Source organism: Talpa occidentalis, unplaced genomic scaffold (genome assembly GCF_014898055.3).
Source record: "Talpa occidentalis isolate TD23 unplaced genomic scaffold, MPIMG_talOcc4v2.1 talOcc4.6, whole genome shotgun sequence".
Taxonomy (NCBI): domain Eukaryota; kingdom Metazoa; phylum Chordata; class Mammalia; order Eulipotyphla; family Talpidae; genus Talpa; species Talpa occidentalis.
Window position 1 is genome coordinate 76466616 of NW_023604972.1, and position 19934 is coordinate 76486549.

Here is a 19934-nt window from a genome sequence, read left to right on the forward strand (position 1 = left end):
AGCTTTTGCCGAATCATGCTTGAGCAGAAACAACCACTACCCCAGGTCCCTCTGCTGGTGATCCCTGTACTAACAGCTCCCCCGTTTTTACGTTATAAAGAAAAAAGAGGGGGACGCACCGGGGCCTGTCTTAGGTTGTGGCGGTCGTATTCACGTGCTTACCCGTCATGGCCACCCACCACCAGATTCCTAGGTAAGGTAGTGGAGCTGTCTTAGGTTGCAACGGATTACACTGCCATCTTACCCGTCATTGGCCTATAGGTGGTCAAGGGCAATATTGACCTACACGCCAGGGTCTGCAGTGCATTGTAACGGAGAGTTCCGCACCTGTCGCAGAGCCAGTTGTAGGGCCCTGCGTCTTTGGCACTGGCGCCACAGGATGTAGAAGATGACACCCAGACAGAAGAGGACCACACCAAGGAGTGATATGGCTCCCCCCAAGGATTTGGCCAGCCCCCAGGCTTTAGAGAGCCAGGAAAGGGCTTGATCAGGGTTAAATACCATGGCTCGGGTATTACTGATGGTGAGAATTTGATTAGCCAATTGAACTGTAAAATTGAGAAAGGTTTGGTTCCATGGGCGGCACAGGTACTATTAAGCGTATGAACCTGGGAAGAATAATTGGAAACAAGGGCAGGGGTAACACACGTGAATGCATATGTAGGAACACAGGGGATATGGGCAGTTAGTCAATAAGTCTATTTCTTCTTGTAGCAAGGAGACTTGTTGATTTAGTTGGAGTATTCCGACCGCAAGGTGATTGTTGATAGAGTTTTGAGTGAGAAAGGTGGTGGAGATTCGCTCCGAGAGAAGGTTGATGGTGTCCGTGTTAGCCACAGAGTTGGACAGAGCTAGGCCGCCGACCACTGCTGCCGCTGCTGCCAGCGTCGAGAAGACGGAGATCAAGGCGCCAACAACCAATGCCAGACCTGCTCGTTGATTTCGGATGATTACCTGAGAAGTAGACTCAGACACATTGACAGGCATAATAACGACCTTAGGGAAACGCATGACAACAAAGGAATTGCTGAGGGTTCTGGACCAACAAGAGGAAAGGTGACAGCTACAATTGAGGGAGGATTGATTGTTGAACGATAGATTGACAGACACTATATAAAAAGGAGACAGGACGCAAACACCTGCTTGAACAGTAAAATTAACTTTGGAACTGAGAGTGGCATTGTCAGAGAGAGTGCTGGGATGGTTACCATAGGTAGCATTATAGGAAGGGAATTGCAGAGAAACCAGCCAGAGCGAATGGGATGTTGTCCCTCAGTGGTGTGGGGGTCTCTATGGAGCACCATAGGCACGGAGGGGGGACGGGGACCAAAGAAGGAGAGACCACTTTTGTCCAGTTTATGTCAGTGGTCGTCATTATAGTAAGAGGAATGCAAGGGGGAAAGGTGATATTCTGTGGGGTTGCGGTAAGATGTAGGAAGGTAAAACAGAACACTGATGACAAGTCAATAGTAGAGGGGCTGGTAAAGTTACTAGCGGAGGTCAAGGGTGTAGAAGGGAGTCCAGTGGTGGAAATGGTAGACAAGAATGATGGGAGAATACCCTCCTTTCTGGAAACCGGCAGAAGAAAAGGGGGATTATTAACTATTGTCCAATGAATCATGTTGCAAAGGAGGGGGGGTGCTTACAGTTGGAGGTGGAAGAGTAGTAGCAGGTGGAAGATCATTTTCAGAAGGTTTGGAGAGCGCCTCTTCATTGGGCGGATCGGAGGGTGGACTATGAAGTAAGCGAGTCAGCCGAAGAGGGATCCATCTACTAGACCCAGATGTCATTGCTCGGTTCAAGCAAAGGTATCCAGATGGTATCATCTCTAAACCTAAGAATCTCTGAAGCACTTCCTCAGAGCTAAGCAATTCAAGGCCATGGCTCTACAGGCTGCACCTGAAGAGTAATATTGTACAGTAGTCTTTTCTCCTTATTTAAATAAAAGTTTGTATTGTGGTTGGGATTTTGAGGTCAAATTCTGGCTCTGCTGCTTAACAGTGGTGTTTTTGTGTAGCTCATCTCAGTCTGACTCATGCATAAAAATGGGATTATTATCTACCTCATGGGTTGTTGTGAGGGTTCAAACTAAACGAATGCATGGAACACATTAAAACGTTGATTATACACTACAGGATCAAAGTGACTAGCAATCAGTACTATGTGAACTTGGTGGTTAATACGGAAGTTCTCTGGAATAGCATTTCTTAAGGTGTAAGGTTTGGTTGAATTTCACTTAAAGTATCATTGGGGACTATCACCCTCTAAATATTTTCTTATCATGTTACAATTTTGTGGCTCTGCTAGTCTATTCTTTAACTTACATCTAGAAAAGAAAAAAAAAATGAGCACACTGGCATAAAATAAGTAGCAGAGGTATGCAGAGAACTAATCTATATGACGGCTAGGTGAAAACACTTCTTGCCTATTTTTTAAGATACTTTATCAAATACAAGTGAACAGACTTCTTTAGATTATGGTGAAACTTATTATATTAATTTAAGTATGTAGATAGCCTTTTACAGCTATGGTAATATAGATAGAGGGATATCAACTACAGAAATAATATGTAAAGAGAAACTCCTAGGTGTTTTCCTCGCGGGATGTTTGAGAAAGGCTTGAGGAGGTGAATTTTGAAAGAGCAGAAGTGAGGGACTGCACAAGCCCCCAGAAGTCTATCAGAGCGGGGGGGGGGGGTGTGTTTGAGCGGAGGGGCGGAGGAGAGAGTGGAAAGGGAGGGATACTGCCGATTTTTGGTTGACGGGTATGGGGGTGGTGGGCAGTCAGTGTTATCCTCTACATCCCCCTCGTTGGAGGAAGAGTCCTCCATCAGCTTTGTGGAATGGGAATGGGACACGGAAATGGCCGGGGCCTCCGTGGCTACGCATGCCATGGGTGGAGTTTTACTTTTGGATTGGGCCGCGGAGCGTAGGGCCTCAGCCGCCAGTTCGCAAGCAGCCGGTCCCCCTTCACTGAGGGTATTGTGAATTAACTGCCACGCCAAAAGGATGCCGGGGCAGGGGGGACTGTTTGGGCTCCGTAGAGATCCCTGTGAAGAAGAAGATCTGCCTTGACCTTTTCCCAATTTTGTACAGAAACCGTGTCCTGCTGAAAGAACCATTTGCTGGTATTTGCGAGGACTGAGACTAGATTACGAAGGATCTGAACCTTAATGGGAGTTCCACAATTTTTAAGGAGAAGTTGTAGGGCTCCAACAAGTTGGCCCTTGGACATGGTATTGCCCATGATGCCGATCACTTACCAATAACCTTACCTTACTGATTGATCAGTCCCTCAGAAGATCCCTCGTACTGGGGTCCCTGTTCAGGCACCACTTGTTGGTCCGTCCCGCAGGCCAACGGGGTTCAGGAACACGGCGGAGGGGCTGGGGATGAAAGATGCATACACTCACTTGGCTGGAAACAGGAACTCTCTTTATTACCAAGGGGCAGGGATATATATAGGAAAGTCTGCACATGCGCTTAAGTGGCCTGCACATGCGCTTTATGTGACCTGCACATGGGCTTTATGTGGCTCTTATAACATCCAGTTATTATCTTATAACATCCGGTTATTATTGCATCAGCTTTTGCCGAATCATGCTTGAGCAGAAGCAACCACTACCCCAGGTCCCTCTGCTGGTGAGCCCTGTACTAACAGTTGGTTGCATCAATTCTCTACTTAAAAAGTTACAATAATTCCTTACTGTTTACATAATAAATTCAAACTCTTCAATCAGTCATTTAATGTCTCCACAATGAGTTAAATTCCAGGCCTCCCTACATAGCATTCTGCAATGCTTACTCTGTTCCATGTAACCCATTCCCCTGGTGTTGCCCCAAATCACTCTTTCCTGCTAACATCTGGGCCATTCCTCACACTGTTCCTTCCTCTCTGCCCTCTTACTCTTCAGTATCTACAGATGACTGCTTTCATGAACCTTCTCAGAATCGCTAAATAATAATCAATTTATTTCACTTCCAAACTCTTAATATGTCTTTGTTTTTAAGAAAGCATCCATATATCATAGGTGCCCAACAAATATTAGTTGAGTTAAAATGAAATGATACTTAGGAAATTTTATACAAAGGAAAACAGATATAATTGCTGGTATTTTTAAAAATATACTTATTTATGCATACAAGAACTGTGGTACAGGCCAGAGGTGTGGGAGTGAAAGGATTCACCAGAGACAGAGTGGGGAACAGAACAGGCAGATAAGATCTACTGAAATACACAGCTGAGGGGAGCAGCGGGAGAGTCAGGAGAGTCTGCTGTGCCATGTGGGTATCTGTCTGGCTGGGGATTGAACTCATGCTGCAGTGGCTGCAGGCTGCAGATAGCTTCGTAGGTTGTGTCTTAACCCCTTGTGCCACGAGGGAGTTTCATTGCTGATTCTTGCTGAAAAATGACTGAACTTTCAATCAGGACAGACTCAATTTGGGTTTGGGACAATCAATTAATCAATCAACATTTTAAATACAGATTTTGAAGCATTTTTTTGTTAACATTCTCTACACTATTCTAGTTGCCTAGAAAGATATCTAATATCCATAGATTGGCTCAATCCAAAACTCAGACTAATGAGAGCTAGATCACACCAAGAATACTTTTCTGGTCTTTTGTGGGACAGGATTTATTTCATTTGTGATGCTATTGTGAACATCAAGGGTGCCTGTCTCCTTGCAGTTGGGGAGACAATCATGTAAGGAAACAAAGCTTCTGTGGATCAAAACATTTTCTCTCACCCACTTGGAAGAGTTCTCATTCTTCATTTTCCAATGGCCAAAATGAGCTGTTGCCCCCCAAAATCAGAATTTTAACATTGATAAATTTTTACTCTTTACAGCAAATTTGGAGTGAATAACAAAATATTCATTCTCATTTCTGATGAGAATGAAAACATTCATTACTAAGTTTGAACATGAGGACATTTGTGACATGAGGAATTAGTGTTGCAAATATGATATTGATCAAAAGTTATTTGTTTCAAATTTTCTCACTCAGGTTTCTTTTATTTTTTCATCTATTCATTTTATTTATTGTTTAATTAATGAATTAATTTTTAATTGAAGTAATATTTGGATACCTCCATCAGGTATGGCCACCACAGAGCACCCACTACCAAACCACCCATAGTCCATTGTGCTTCTTTCCCTCTTTATTCCTACCCCTTCAGTTCTGTACTCAGATTTCAAGGGTTATTTATTTTTTTTCTTTTTAATGTCTCTCCTCTGGAGTAGCAGGTATCTATTAATAATATTTTAGACCTGCCATGTATTATTCACTTACTTTACTAGCAGGTATTGTGCTAGGCACTCAGCATGTCTTGTTTTATTTATTCTTCATGTAGAAGTTGAGTCTCTCCAAGTATAAGGCACTTATATAAGGATACACAATTACTAATTTGCATGGTCCAGATTCAAGCCTAAGTCTAAGTCCTTTCATTTGGGCTACCATATTTCTAATATTCTGGCAGATGGCAACATTACTAGGTTTGTTATCAGACAAGCTATATTCAGTTTCCATTCTATTACCTACCACTCCTATAAATTCAAGCAAATTACTTAACAGGAGTCTTAGTTTCTACTGTTAAGTAGGACCCAAAATGCTGGATTCACAGGCAGCATTTGAAAATTAAATAATGAAAATTCCTTGCTCAATAGCTACACAATTAATGTAAGATTTCTTTCTTACAATCAGTTGTGACTTGCATAATTGACCACTTCTGCTATACATCTGCCATTTTGATGCAATTTGATGCTTGTAAGTCAAGTTTGAATGGGAAAATCAACAACATAGAAAAGGAGAGAGATGCTCTATGCCAATATTCTTTCGAAGATCCTCATGTCCTCTTTTGCAGTGAAAAGATATTTGTTGGATCCCCAAAATTTGTCAGGCATCATAGTAGGCATTGGAGATATTGTTGATAAACACAACAAAATAGTGCCTGATCATTGAGCCTACACTTTAGTGAGAGAGAGAAAAGTTGGTAAATAATCCTACAATAGAGTATTGTGTATGCTGTGAAATGATGGAATAGAGTGACAAGGCTAAGAGCCCCTTCAAATAGGGTTCCCCAGGAAATGTCTCTCAGAAGACGTGTTTTTTGGCCAAGGGCAGAAAGTATGAGAACAAGCAATGTTTGAGGATCTGGGACATGAGAAATCCTGAGAGCACAACACCCAATAATTCTTTCAAAAGGAAAGGGTATGAGATTTTTTTTTTTTCCTGGCTCATGAAGATTCCATAATGCTGATCATTTTATAATTATAATAACCTGACAGGGCCTCCCTTGGTGGCACAGACGGTTGAGTGCCATGCTGTGAAGCTGTCCACAGCCTCTGCAGTGCTGGTTCAATCCCGGCCAACCAGCGAGGGTCCCACATGGCGCAGCAGACTTCTCCTGTCTTGTCCGTTGCTCCCCTCAGCAGTGTATTTCATCAGTCTGCCTGGTCTGTTCCCCGCTCTGTCTCTGGTGAATTCTCTCCCCCTCTCGTGCATCTGGCCTGTACCCTAGTTCTTGTATAAATAAATAAATAACTCTTCAAAAAAAAATAAATAACCTGACGGATGACAGTTTTGTGGGTTTTTTTTTAATCAACATTACATTCATGCTAAGGATAACAACGCTCCCTTTAACTATGTCTTCTACCTAATCTTTTAAAAACATGCTTTTACTATGCTTGGAATATTTGGACATGCTTAATAAAATTTTTAAAATTATAAAACATTCCAATTATTTTTACTAAGCAAAGTACCTAATTTTATACAATTTACATGTAATTGCAGCTTTATAGTAATAGAAACAATTATATTACTTCATTTCTTGATATTTAACAATAACAAGATTTAAACTCCCCTAAGCATGCACTACAACCATATGATAGAGAGACTGTCATTAATATGATGGTCTTGGCATCGTATATATTAAGGAATAGCATAAGCCATTGTGAAAGAAGTTGAGAGAGAGTGAGGAAAGACTAATTTGACAAATGGTTGGAGAAGCAGACAGGGTCTTGCAGGTCATGTGTTGGAATATGGATTTTATTTAATAGGCAGTAAAAATTCACAATGGATTTTATCCAGGTAAGTGGCATGATGTCTGTGGTAGACAGAATAATTCCACTGAGCCAAAGATATCCACTAATCTTGGAGCCTGTGAATATATTACTTTATATGGCAAAAGGGTTTTTTTTTTTTTAAAGATTTATTTATTTATTTATTTATTTATCTATTTATTTATTTATTTATTTTATTTATACAAGAACTGGGGTACAGACCAGATGTGCGGGAGGGTGAGAGGATTCACCAGTGACAGAGCAGGGAACAGAACAGGCAGACTGACAAAATACACTGCTGAGGGGAGCAGCGGGCGAGACAGGAGAGGTCTGCTGCGCCATGTGGGACCCTCACCAACTGGCCAGGATCAAACCGGCACTGCCAAGACTGTGGACAGCTTCATAGCGCTGCAGTCAACCACCTGTGCCACCAGGGAAGGCCCATGGCAAAACGGTTTTTATGGATGTAATTAAGTTAAAAATTTGAGATAGATAGGGAGATTTTCTTGGATAACCCAGGTAGGCCCAATGTTCTCCTAACCATCCTTCTAAGAGAGGGGCAGAGGAGTCAGACCTAGAAAAGGACACCTGACAAAGGAAGCAGAGGTTGGGTTGATGCAGGCCACAGCCCTAGGAATGAGAGCAACCTCTGTGTTGGAAATGGTAAGGAAACACGTTCTTCTCCAGATTGTCCAGAAGAAATGTAGTTTCACCATACCCTGATTTTAGCCTGGGGAAATGATTTCCACAACTATAAGAGAATAAGTTTCTGTTGTGTTATCCTGCTAAATCTGTGGCAATCTGTTATAATAGGAATTTAGTGAAGTGGTTTCTGATTAGAGAATGACTTGGAGGGAATCACAGGTAGAGCTCTGATTATTATACAGATTATTACAGCAGTCCAAAGTAGCTCCGTCCTAACACATGGGCGGTTGCATAGACCTGGGTTAAGGAGATTTGCAGGAGATATATTTTGGAGGTTGGGCTCATAGACTTGCTAAATTCCCATAGCTCCTAAACCATTCTTTGTTCTGGCAGGAGCTAGGTACTGTCTGGTGCACTAGAGTTATCAGTCTTAGAAAACAAGTGCTGCCTTAATAAAAGAAAGATTTGACAAATAAATATTTTAACAGGTAGCTCACAATCCATACTGAAATAAATTTAAAGGCAAATTCTGGTTCTGTGCTGCCACAGAGAGTGGAAAATCAGATCAAAGATGCAGCCAGCACAAAAGTGAACGCCCTTGACAGAGAAAGCTTGAGAACTAATTCTCTGCAGAAATTCCTATTTACCTGAAGAATTGTTTTCTCCATAGTAAAAAGAGAAAGAAAGAAATAGCTTTCTCAACGAGTAAAACCTGTCATGCCCTCTGATCACAGCTCTCTATTCCATCACGCCTCCTGGGGGGCCAGCGTCTGCCTATCTGACTGCACAACTCGGCATTCTCATACAGAGATTTCAGGCTGTGACCTCTGCCTAGTCCTCTCACCAAAGCCCAGACTTGTCTAAAACGCCAGCTTGATGACTAAGAGAAGCAAGACCCAAAGAAGGAGGAAAAATCTAATAGCTTTTCTTTTGATACTGCCCAATCATACAATAGCCACTTGCTTCCCAGAAAGAAAACTACCACTAAGTCTTAAGACAACAAATAAGTCCTCATTCCACCAAAACTTCGAGTCTTGCCTGCAGGATCCTCTAAAATCACTTCCCAAATCCCTGCTCAACCAACCTGTGCCTCACACCTTTTCTGTCAGCACCCAGCACCAAGCTCAGCTTCTTGAACTTTCTGACCTCAACAGACAGGCCTCAGTTGCTGAGTGTGATTCCTTCTTATCCCACTGTATGCATCACTGTTACGTTTTTCTGTTTGCTCGTTTTCACATACTGCCCTTCCTGTAAGAATTCTTAACTCTCCCAGGGGGAGATGGTCCTCTCATCTCATGGGCTTAATATCCCAGGGGTTCTGCACAGTTGGGGAGCCAACCTTATTTACAGCATTAGTAGCGGGGTGACCATGTGGAGCCTGAAACTCTGATCTCCCAGTGAGGAGCTCTTCTGTGGTCTAAGGTGAGAAGATGTCATGCAAATGAGTTTCAATACAGTGCACATTCTTTTTGTCTGGCCTCTAAATCCTTGGCCTTGTCCAAAATTGTTCTCACTCTCTAGTGTCTGTCAGTATTTTATGGCTCCAGAATCTTAGCCTAGAGTTCAAGAAGCCTCATCTCCACCTAACTGATAAGCAAGTCTGGGGTTTGCCTAATCCAGGACAACCTGAGAAGATCACTCATCTAGTTTTTATGTACACCACTTTGATTTAATGGTCTCATTTTCTCCACAAACCCATCACTGTCTAGACCGATGCTATACCTTATCTTCTGCATACCTCTTAGATCTCCAAAATAATTTGTGGGTGAGAATCTCTATTTTTATCCATAAAAAATACCAAAGAACTTTGCTAAAAGACTAACAGATGTCCAGTGTTTCATAAAGAAGGTGCCCTCTAGCTCTGATCACCTCCCATCAATACTAAACCTTACTCTTGGTCTCTATTTTGGGAAGCTTTTCATCCCACAGGCCACAAATGCAGCCAACTGCCTGGAGAGAAGCGCACGGTGTGGAACAGAGGTCACTCTGGATACAGCGCTGCTCGCTGATTACACGTCTCCAAGGCTGTCCTTGGGGCAGATGCAATGTATGCGAAATGGGATGCGCTTCTCGTTCCAGCAATTAGTTTTGATCTCTCCAGCTTAATGCTGTGTCCACTTGTTCTGAAAGAGAGAAGAAAGGCTCTCCCTCTGCACCATTGGTTTTTATATAATGCATACAGTGAAGACTCACTGAAGCCTAGGTCTCTCCTCAGCATTGTGAGGGATGAGGATGAATCACTCCCCACCCTCAAGAAGTTAATCGCATAGAAGAGGAGAAAAAACATGCAGGCAAAATATAACATGCAATATGCTCCATTTTATCTTTTTTTAATTAAACTGTTATTTTACATCCTTGCTCATTTCTTTTCACAATAATTTCTCCCCTCAGGTGTGGTCATCAAACTTCTTGCACAACCAAATCACCCATAATCCTCCACCATAGTCCTCTGAGCACACACCCCTTTCTTTTTTTTTCCCCTTCCCTCCTCTCTCCCTCTCTCCTTCCCATCCTGGATGCCTCAGATCTATGGTCAGCTTTCAAGGTTTGGTTTTAAAGTTTGTCTTTGTTTGATCCTTTGTTTGGGTTCTCTATGCTCCAGTATTTAGAGGAAGGACAAGATCCTTTTTAAAAAAAATTTATTTATTTATATATATTTTACATCATTGTTCATTTTTATTTTTTAAAGATTTATTTACTTATGCATACAAGAACTGGGGTACAGGCCAGAGGTATGTGTGGGGGTGGGTGTGAGAGGATTCACCAGAGAGAGAGTGGGGAACAGAACAGGCAGATCGACGGAAATACACTGCTTAGGGGAGCAGCGGGCAAGCCAGGAGAGGTCTGCTGTGCCATGTGGATAGCACCCTGGCTGGGGACAAAACTCATGCTGCAGTGGCTGTAGATGGCTTCATAGGTTGTATCTTAACCCCTTGCGCCACCAGGGAGGCCCCATTTTTAAACCATAAAATACACATAAGAAAATATAGGAAAGGATCGTTTCTTCATACAATAAGTATTTACCAGGCATGGTGTAAAGCATGAAAGTATAGAAATGAAGAAGGCAAAGAGGTCCCTTCTCATGGAGAGAAATGAACATTTACTAGTAAAAATTTAAATATAAAGTTAATTTAAAAGGTGTTAAGTACAGTGACTAAAAAGGAATGGAATGTGGTGGAGGTTAGCTTATGGCAGGTATATAAGTAGACCTCTCTGGAAAGGCGAACTTCTCTCTCTTTCTCTCTTTACAAGACCTGGAGAAAGAACAACTGAGACATGAGTGTAAATGTTATAAGGCAGACATAGGTGAAAGTTTCAGGAGAGCAAGTTCAACCTCAAAGAATGAGTTAAATGGCATTTAAGAGAAATAAAATGACATGAGTAAAGACACAGCTCTTGGAAAGCATAACCTCCATTTAGTTGGCAGCAAGCATGGGTTTGAATCAAGTGTGGTAAAATTGAAATTTTACTTGAAATTCAGAAGATAAGATGGGTAGATTATTGATGGAGCACCCAAGGGCCCAGCTGTGGCCATGGAGTGTGTTCTGCAAGTAGGGAGCAGGTCAGAGTTTAGAGCATAATTTGACTTGATATTAAGGTGCCCTAAGAAGATTTCTCTGGAGCTAGTGAGAACTACTTTTGCCACTGAAAAGCAGTATTCTCTGTGCTCTTATCGAATCTTCCGGTTTCCTGAGAAATGTTCAACTTAATGCCTAGGTTTCCTGTAATAAGCTGGACTATAGGATAGAGTCAAATAGGGCTGGCAATGTAATTTGTGGGGCCCAAAGCAAAGTGAAAATGTCAAGTGCTTCATCCAAAATACAGTCTAAAGCCTTTTTCCTTTCTTTTTCCATCTCTGCCTTGACTTGTCATGGCGGTTTGTGTTTGTTATTTAATACAAAATAGCTCCCTCGAGCACAAGAATCCTTTCAGGCAGGTCCAGACCCAGATGCCCAGAGGCTTTCCCTCCCCACACAAATCTCCTGCACCCACACCCAGCACTTTGCTTGGGGGAAGGCTGTGGTGGTCACTGGTGGGAGGGGAGCAGGAGGCCAAGGCTCTGTCCCTGGAGGCAAGTAGGAGCCACCCACAAGCTCTGTGCTTGCTTGATTGTTCCATCGCACTCACACACAACGTACATCCAGAGACAAAATCATCATGAATTTCGAGATGCGGATGGATCCCTCTGCTTGTGGGGCTTTGTGAGATGACACTCTGGGCACCCAAGGAGCCAGCCTTGTTTCAGTCTCAGGAAAAGTAACTGCTCTGAATATAGATTTTTCTCTTTGAACTTAAAACTCAGTGAGCTATTGCCCTTCCAAACACACACACACACGACTGCACTTTCATACAGTGCTACTGTTGGGGACAAGTGAGTGAAGGGTACATAGGATTTGTCTATATTATTTTTGTCAACTTCTTGGGAATCTACAATTATTTGAAAATGAAAGATTATGTACAGAAGCTTTGGTCTTGTCAGTAATTATAATACCTTTTCCATCCTGTTATTTTCATTTGCAAACATCACAGGGGAAAGAATTATCCCTCACACATGTGCTATTTTTCTGAAGGAAGGAGGGAGGGAAGGAAAGAATCCAAGAACAAGATTGTGAGAATGAAAGTAAAACCACTTAGTGGTACTTGGCTGGAAATCACAAGATAGCCTGAGGGCTCAGCAGGACATGCAAACCTTATACACACAAGCTAGGAGGGCAAGAGAGGAGAGCAGTCGATCCACATTCCACAGGTGAAAGATGAACCCCAGCTTTTTTCCCATTGCAACTCTTCATTCAAATTCTCTGAATGATCATCTATGCTAGCTCGCTGTGTACAAGGAATGTACTGCCCTGCCCTAAGCTCTCTGGAGTTATGATGCAAGACAACTGCGTTTCATGCCAGGAATGCATTCCCAAGAAATGACATGATGCAAGACTATTCTTGACTAAGAAATGCAGGGACTTCTGGTTATCAGCGCTAAAGGAGCACTACCTGGCAGCAATGGAGTAAATAGTGCTCTTTTGAGCCATGTGGTTTGGAAATCTTTTTTTATTTTATTTTATTTTATTTTTTAAAGATGTATCCATTTATGCACACAAGAGCTGAGGCACAGGCCAGAGATGTGGGGGGGGGGGGGAGGATCCACCAGAGACAGAGTGGGGAATAGAACAGGAAGACCAACCGAAATTCACTGCTGAGGGGAGCAGCGGGTGAGACAGTTGGGGTCTGCTTTGGCATGTGGGTTGCTCCTTGGCCAGCTGGGTATTGAACTGGTGCTGCAGACGCTGCGGATTGCTTCATAGTGCGGTGCTGAACCCCTTGCACCACCAGGGAGACCCTGAATTTCTTTTTTTTTTAATTTAATTTGCAAGCATTTACCTTATTTCTCATGTTGTGACTGATGTTAATATTTAACGATATAAACATCATAGTACAATGATGTTAATAAATAATGTTAATAGTTAATACTATTCCAAATTTGGATAATTCAAACTGGATCAAAGGATCTACATAGATACCATAGGGATATTGTTGAAATTAAATAAACTAATATATATATATATATTCATATATATATGTGTGTGTTTGTTTGTGTGTGTGTGTATATACACACATATATATATATATATATATATATATATATATATATATATATAAAGCAGCTAACACAACCCCTTAAACAGAACAGGCAGGAAATCAAAGGTAGTCATTCTAATTACTGGTATATTCAATAATATTTCCAATAAAGCATAAGTTTGCAACCCCAAAATAGTATCTCTGAGATACAACGCTGAGACAGTTAGCATTGCTTTATCCATATGAAAAAAATAAAAGCAGAACTCACAGAGTCAAATAATTTTACAAGAAAATATTAGCTGGCATTGAGATTCTAAGTGTTTTTCCACTGAAGGGAAAATTAATACCCAGTCAATTCCTCTGCTTCTGCGTAAAAGCAACAAATTAAACCTACACATCATTCCAAATCTTTGGTCTAGTCATTGATTAGAATACTACTTCCATTCCATTGTGTTATCTTTCTTTGCCCACATAATAGGAGAAAGATTAATAATCAACGAGATCTCTGAATCAAAGGCAAGCAATGGAAGAAGCACCCAGCATGGTCAGAATCATGATAAGTAGCCCACAATGTTGTTCCACTCTGAGGGGTAACAGCACAAGTGAGGGGTTCCTAGGCAGTATCAGAACCCAGGAGAGGGGCCAGAATTCAGAGCAGCGGTACCATCATCATGCAGTCAGTCAGGCCCCCCTTAGAACTCAGGTCACCACCAAGACATCTGCTCTGGGCATGTCCTTCAGGGTCAGTCTAACAGCTTGAAGCAGCCACAAGGGTAAGAATAAGTCTAAACAGCCAAACAAGTGTCCTTCACACAACCCAGGGAGGAAAAATTTTCTGAAACTAGAACTTTCCAGAACACCCCTGAAAAGATTATGTCACAGCTGTAAAGAAGTACAGCAAAATACCAGAAACAGGCCAAAGAAACTTCAATGGTAAACACTGGGACCACGGGCTCCTTGACAGTGTCCACTTTGATCAGTGGGTGTTTAATTGAGCACCTACTCTGGCTGCAGTGATTTCTTAGCTACTATATGGGAGAAAAATACAAAATGTCTGCTCAGAGGAAGCTTGGTATCTGCTTTGCTCCATATGACCCACATGAAATAGTCCCTCTAACAAGACATTAAGAACAGCAATTCCAGGTCTCACAGTCTAGGATCCAGGCCTCAGTTCTGCTATCTGGTATCTGGGTAGACCTGGGCAATTCAGTGAGCTTTTCCAAGATTTTCTCCTCAATTCTAAGGTGGGGGTAATTACCCCTTTAACCTCCTAAGAATATGAGTATGACATATGGTAAATCTGGTTTTTATGAAATGAATCTCATTTCATGGAGGCAATCTAATGTGGCTTAACTAAGTCTTCGTTCACATCCTGGTTTTACCACCTATCCACTGCATTTCTTTGGTCAAATTATTTAGCTTCATTTGCCTCCCACTTCCTTGTTTGTAGTATGTAGATAACGTGGCCCCAATGGTGAGATTGTTTTATAACCTTGCTATAATCAGCAAGGAGTATTAAGACAAACTTTTCTGAATAAAGAATCAGGACCAGTCTGTTGCCATTTAAATCTTCACTCAAGATAAGGCTAAATAGATTTAGAAATCGCCTACAACATTTTTAGCAGTATGCCAGTGAAATTTCTTTTCCTTTTTTCTGAAGTCTGAGGAACTCAGAAGATTTCTTGAGGTTAAACATAGAAGAAGGGATTGCTAAAAACTCCCTGTCAACTCTATGGATATGACAAAGCAGCTACTGCAAAGAAAGAGAGGTGTCCTTACCCTCTTTAGTAGCTCAGGGTGTTAACGAGGAGTCACAGGATGGGTTATCTCATGGAGAGCAAGCTCATTGGGAGGGCTTCTCTCTATTTACTGGAAATACTAAATCACAGCAATTATAATTTTTAAATGCACCGGAGATTTCTCACAAGAGTTTGGCACATATTGCGTGCTCTCTCCCCGTGTATGTATTTGTTACCTTCTGTAAAGGGGCATCCTAGTCTTATGGCTTCTTAAGAACAACAAGCCATAATCCCAATTTGCTAATCTCATCTGGTTCCTCAAAGAAAGAAGAATATTAATTATGTTGTGATTCTCAGGATAGCACGTAGCTCCATACATGGAGTGTTTAATAGAGAATCTTCCAGATGAGATGATTAAAATTGCACCATATAGTGCCTCATACATAACAAAAACACATTCTCAATATATATTAGCAAAAAAAAAATAAATAAAAAAGGAATGACACAGTCTTACATAATTCAGTGCTCAACTACATGGTATGGGAATGTTTTATAGTAGAGAGGATTGTGATAACTACAAGAGGCAAAAAGACCTCATAAAGGAAAGGAATTTGAGGTGCAACTCTGGGCCTTGAAAAACAATCCTAATTTATAGATAGTGAAAATGAGGCACTGAGAGGTGAAGTAACTTGCCCAAGGACACGTAAATGACCTAGTGAGCGGAGCAGCAAGGAATCAAACCCAGCTCATAAGGCTTTAGAGTCAATCCACAAATGAACGGTATTTTGAGATCAGAGGGAATCTCAGACACACATTCAGCCACAGAGATGGAGCTGTAGACTGTTTTGATTTGGCAGTTAACCTGGTAACTTTCACAACTTTGAACAATGTCATGAGAATGACTCGGATTTACACTTCATATCTTGTTGTGATAAAAGTATTGGGCAATAACTTTTATACTCTAGGGGACAAATTGGGAAAATGATGACAAATGAGACACATGAATAGGGCCAGAAACAGCCTAGAGCCTTAACAGCCCAGACCCCAATGTCACAGGCATCCCTGTGCTTGACTAACTTTCCAGCAGGCAGCCAATCTGGCCAGGTCCAGCATAATATGATGGCACATGTGCTGCTTACTTCTTCAGCCCCCAAAGCTTCCCATGTTTCCTGGAGCCCAGAACCTCTCTGGTGCCAGGAAATGATGTGGTGCTGCCAGCATGTATTTATCCTTCCTGAAAAATGGTTTCCATTCCAGGCAAACAAACAAACAAACAACAAAAAAAAACAACAGCACAAAACTCTTAGTTAGTGTCAATTATCTCTGTGATGTCACAGTCGCAGCTAGACAGCTCTGGAAAAGCAGAGCAAGAGTAAAAACCACACTCTTATACAGACTAGAGAGTTGCTACAACTTCGAGGGCAATGAAATTGTCATCATCTCAATTTCTTGATAAAAGTAAAAAGAGAAATGTTAGATCCAGGCAGCCTTGACAGGGAACTCAGTACCACCCACACACCAGAGTCTGACTTGCATACTAGCTCACTTTCTTTCCTCTGTGTTTCATCCAACCTTTCTTGCCTACCCTGAGGGAAAAAGAGCAAGAATAAAAAATAAACATATACATGTTTATTAAATATTTCCCATTGAATTACAGGACAAAGATAGCAAAGATCACTATAGCAAAGACACTTGTTTCTTTCCTTCCCTCTTGCCTTGACAGGTTTTTGTGCTGTCTTCATACTAGTTATACCAAGGACAGAGGCCATCATCTCATCACTGTCAAAGAGCAGCCGTCTCCAGGCACCACTGGGGAGGCGGTGCCTCAACTGCTGCGTGGAGATAAAGGACCCCTCGCACTACTAATAAGGCTCTGACAGAGGAAAAACCTCAGTTTTTCTTCATTTGCTGGCTTTAAATAGAACCCTCTCGGGCCTCCCCGGTGGCGCAGCGGTTGAGAACTGGGTTGCGAAGCTGCCCACAGCTTCTGCAGCCACCTGGCGAGGGTCCCACATGGCGCGCAGACCTCTCCTGCTGCCTGCTGCTCCCCTCAGCAGTGCATTTCGTCAGTCTGCCTGCTCTGCTCTCCCCTCTGGCTCTGATGAATTCTCTCACCCTCCCATGCTTCTGACTGTACCCAGTGCTTATATGAATAAATAAATAAATCTTCAAATAAATAAATAAATAAATAAATAAATAAATAAATAAATAAATAAATAAATAAATAGAACCCTCTCCATGTGCATTTCATGCACCTTTTCATGTGGTGTTTTGCTTTAGGACATGCTTTCTTTCCCTTTAAATTTATCTTCATTCTGTTTTCCTCATTGATTATTAGCTCTTTTATCATGCCTGAAAGGGCCTTTTCTCCCTTCCTTAGTTTGTAGATTTTCATGACTGTGCTTTCAGGAAAAGAAGAAAACTGTGGCTGTAGTAGCCCAGACTTTTTCCTTTTCACAGACAAAGGGGCCAAGCAATAACAACACAAATTTCTAGCATGTTCAGGCTCAATTTTTGCCCAAAGCAAACTCTATAGTTTTATTTTATCAGATAACCCAGGTTGCAGACAGACACAAATGTCCTAGCCTGTAATTTTCTCTATAGAGATTATTTAATTTAAAAGTGGATTCACTCTACGTTGTGTTTTGTCATTATTATTGTTTACAATTTTGCTATTCTGAGAAGTCTTACCATCAGGACCATTTCTGTAGAAATCTTATTTCCACAATAGACGACATTAACATTGTCCAAGGCCATCTGACATAAACAACCCAAGTTCCCTTCAATCAAAAGCCCAAGTTCTCTTGCTATCAATCAATAGCACCTCACTAAACAAACCCTCAGTAAATCCCTTCAGTTTCCCTGCTATATTAATCAATCCTGCACACATGAAGCAGCTGAATCTCTGATTTGGCTCAGGAATAGCAAAATGAAGTTAGAGATTTTTCACGCCTTGAAAAGGAGAATTTAAAGTTTGGGGGAAAACAGTCTTCAAGAAATTTTCATTGTTTCCTACATAAGTGAGATTTTTGGCAGAGCCAGAGGGAAGAAATCAAACAGAACCTATTTACGAATTACTGCCAAACTGAAGGATTGAGTTTTGCTTAAGGGAAGAGTTGGAAAGCCCATGGGCATGGCAATAATATAGAAAAGGGATTTCAGTTGTCAGTTATCTCTAAAAACATTTGATTATGGAATATGGAGCCATCATGCAAACAGCATTAGGATTAGACTGAAAATTTTTCCAACCTCTGTATCTCTACAGAAACAGAGCTTAGAGGTACTTGGGCTGGTGAAATCAAGAGAAAACAGAGAGATGAGTAGGCACAGCTGTGTGAGCGCTGCTCCTGCGACAAAGGCTTGAGTCCTTGGTTTTATTCCAGCTGCTTCCAGGGCCACAGCAGGAGTGCCTTATGGGCAGGGCAGCGATAGCTGGGGTCCGTCACAATGGAATCTGGGTCATGATAGAAACCATGGAAAGAGAAGGCTGTGGCTCTCAGGTTTTATTATTTAATTTTTTTTTAGTTCTCTCTCTTTTTTAAATCTAGCCCCTTCATCAATCATTCACTTTTCTAATGCAGTTACAACTTGAGGGTTAAGAATAGTACATGCCATAGAGATATGCACCTTTGAGAATGTGGGGAACACTGGTGATTCTGGAATAACTTAATAGTGTTGACACTAAAAGACCACCTATTATATCACCTTACCTGTTTAATAGACCTCAAGGAGGACACAGCAGTATTTCCCCTTAGCAACCAACATCTGTTTCTTACCAACAGAATAAATTTCCCAGGCTTTATTTATGTTTATTCATTTCTTTTTGCAGTTTAAGATGCTCCTGGAAAAAAGTGATATAAATAATTTGCCACTCTTTATAGAAATGCAAAGTCTTTATCCTTATTAAAGCAAAAAAAATAAAACTTAGCTTCTGTTTTCTAATGTTATAGTATTAAGCATATACAATTATTAAAAGACACACTACCTTCCTTGTATTTACTGAAACATATTAAAAACTCTAGATCTCTCTCTATTCCAGGAAAGCTGATAGCTTCAGGAAATATTCTGTCTCCTTAAATTTTGAGTATTATAGCTTCAGCTGCTCCCTCTCTAGGAGCCAGACAGCTCCCAAATTTCAGACACGTGGGAGCAGTGTGGAGGACACGACCTGAAGATCATTGCTCATGTTCTGTCTCTGTTTGTCTACGGAACTTTGAGTCATCTCACTAAAACTCACTTTCTTTCACTAGGAAATGGAGATAACATTAGCTGTTTACTTTATTGAGCAGTTGCAAGAAAATGAAAATGTTTATAAACTAAATTACCATATAACTATATTACTTTCAGTTAAAGTAATATAAAAGATAGATCCATATTTGTATCCATCTAGCCATGAGCTGCAAAATAATTTTTGCATGTATTTGCACATGCACACATACACATACATATATTTATATGGGGTGGTGGGGGGCTTTTGAGGGGTAAGAGTGTTCATAGTTTACATCAGTATCTCAAAGGAATCCATTGTATAAAATTAGTTAAGAACATCTAGGCTAAGGGCTCTCTTGCATTGTCCTCAACTTGGTCATATAAATTCTATTTGATGAGATACCACCTTATACCGGTGAATAGCACATATTAAAAAAAACAGGCAACAACAAAATTAGCAGGCAACCATAAATCAGAGACAATCTGTGAGGGAGGGTGAGGGCAAAGGATCAAAATAAGGGAAAGAAGAGCACAAGGGACTATGGTGATGGTGCACAGGTGAATTGGCGGTGGCAATTTTATAGGGAATACACAATGATGTAGAAGATATAAATAAAAAATAAAGTAATATAAAAAAATTCTCTTTTGTGCAGGAGAGATCTGCTGCGCCATGTGGGATTCTTGCTGGCTGGCCGGGATAGAACCC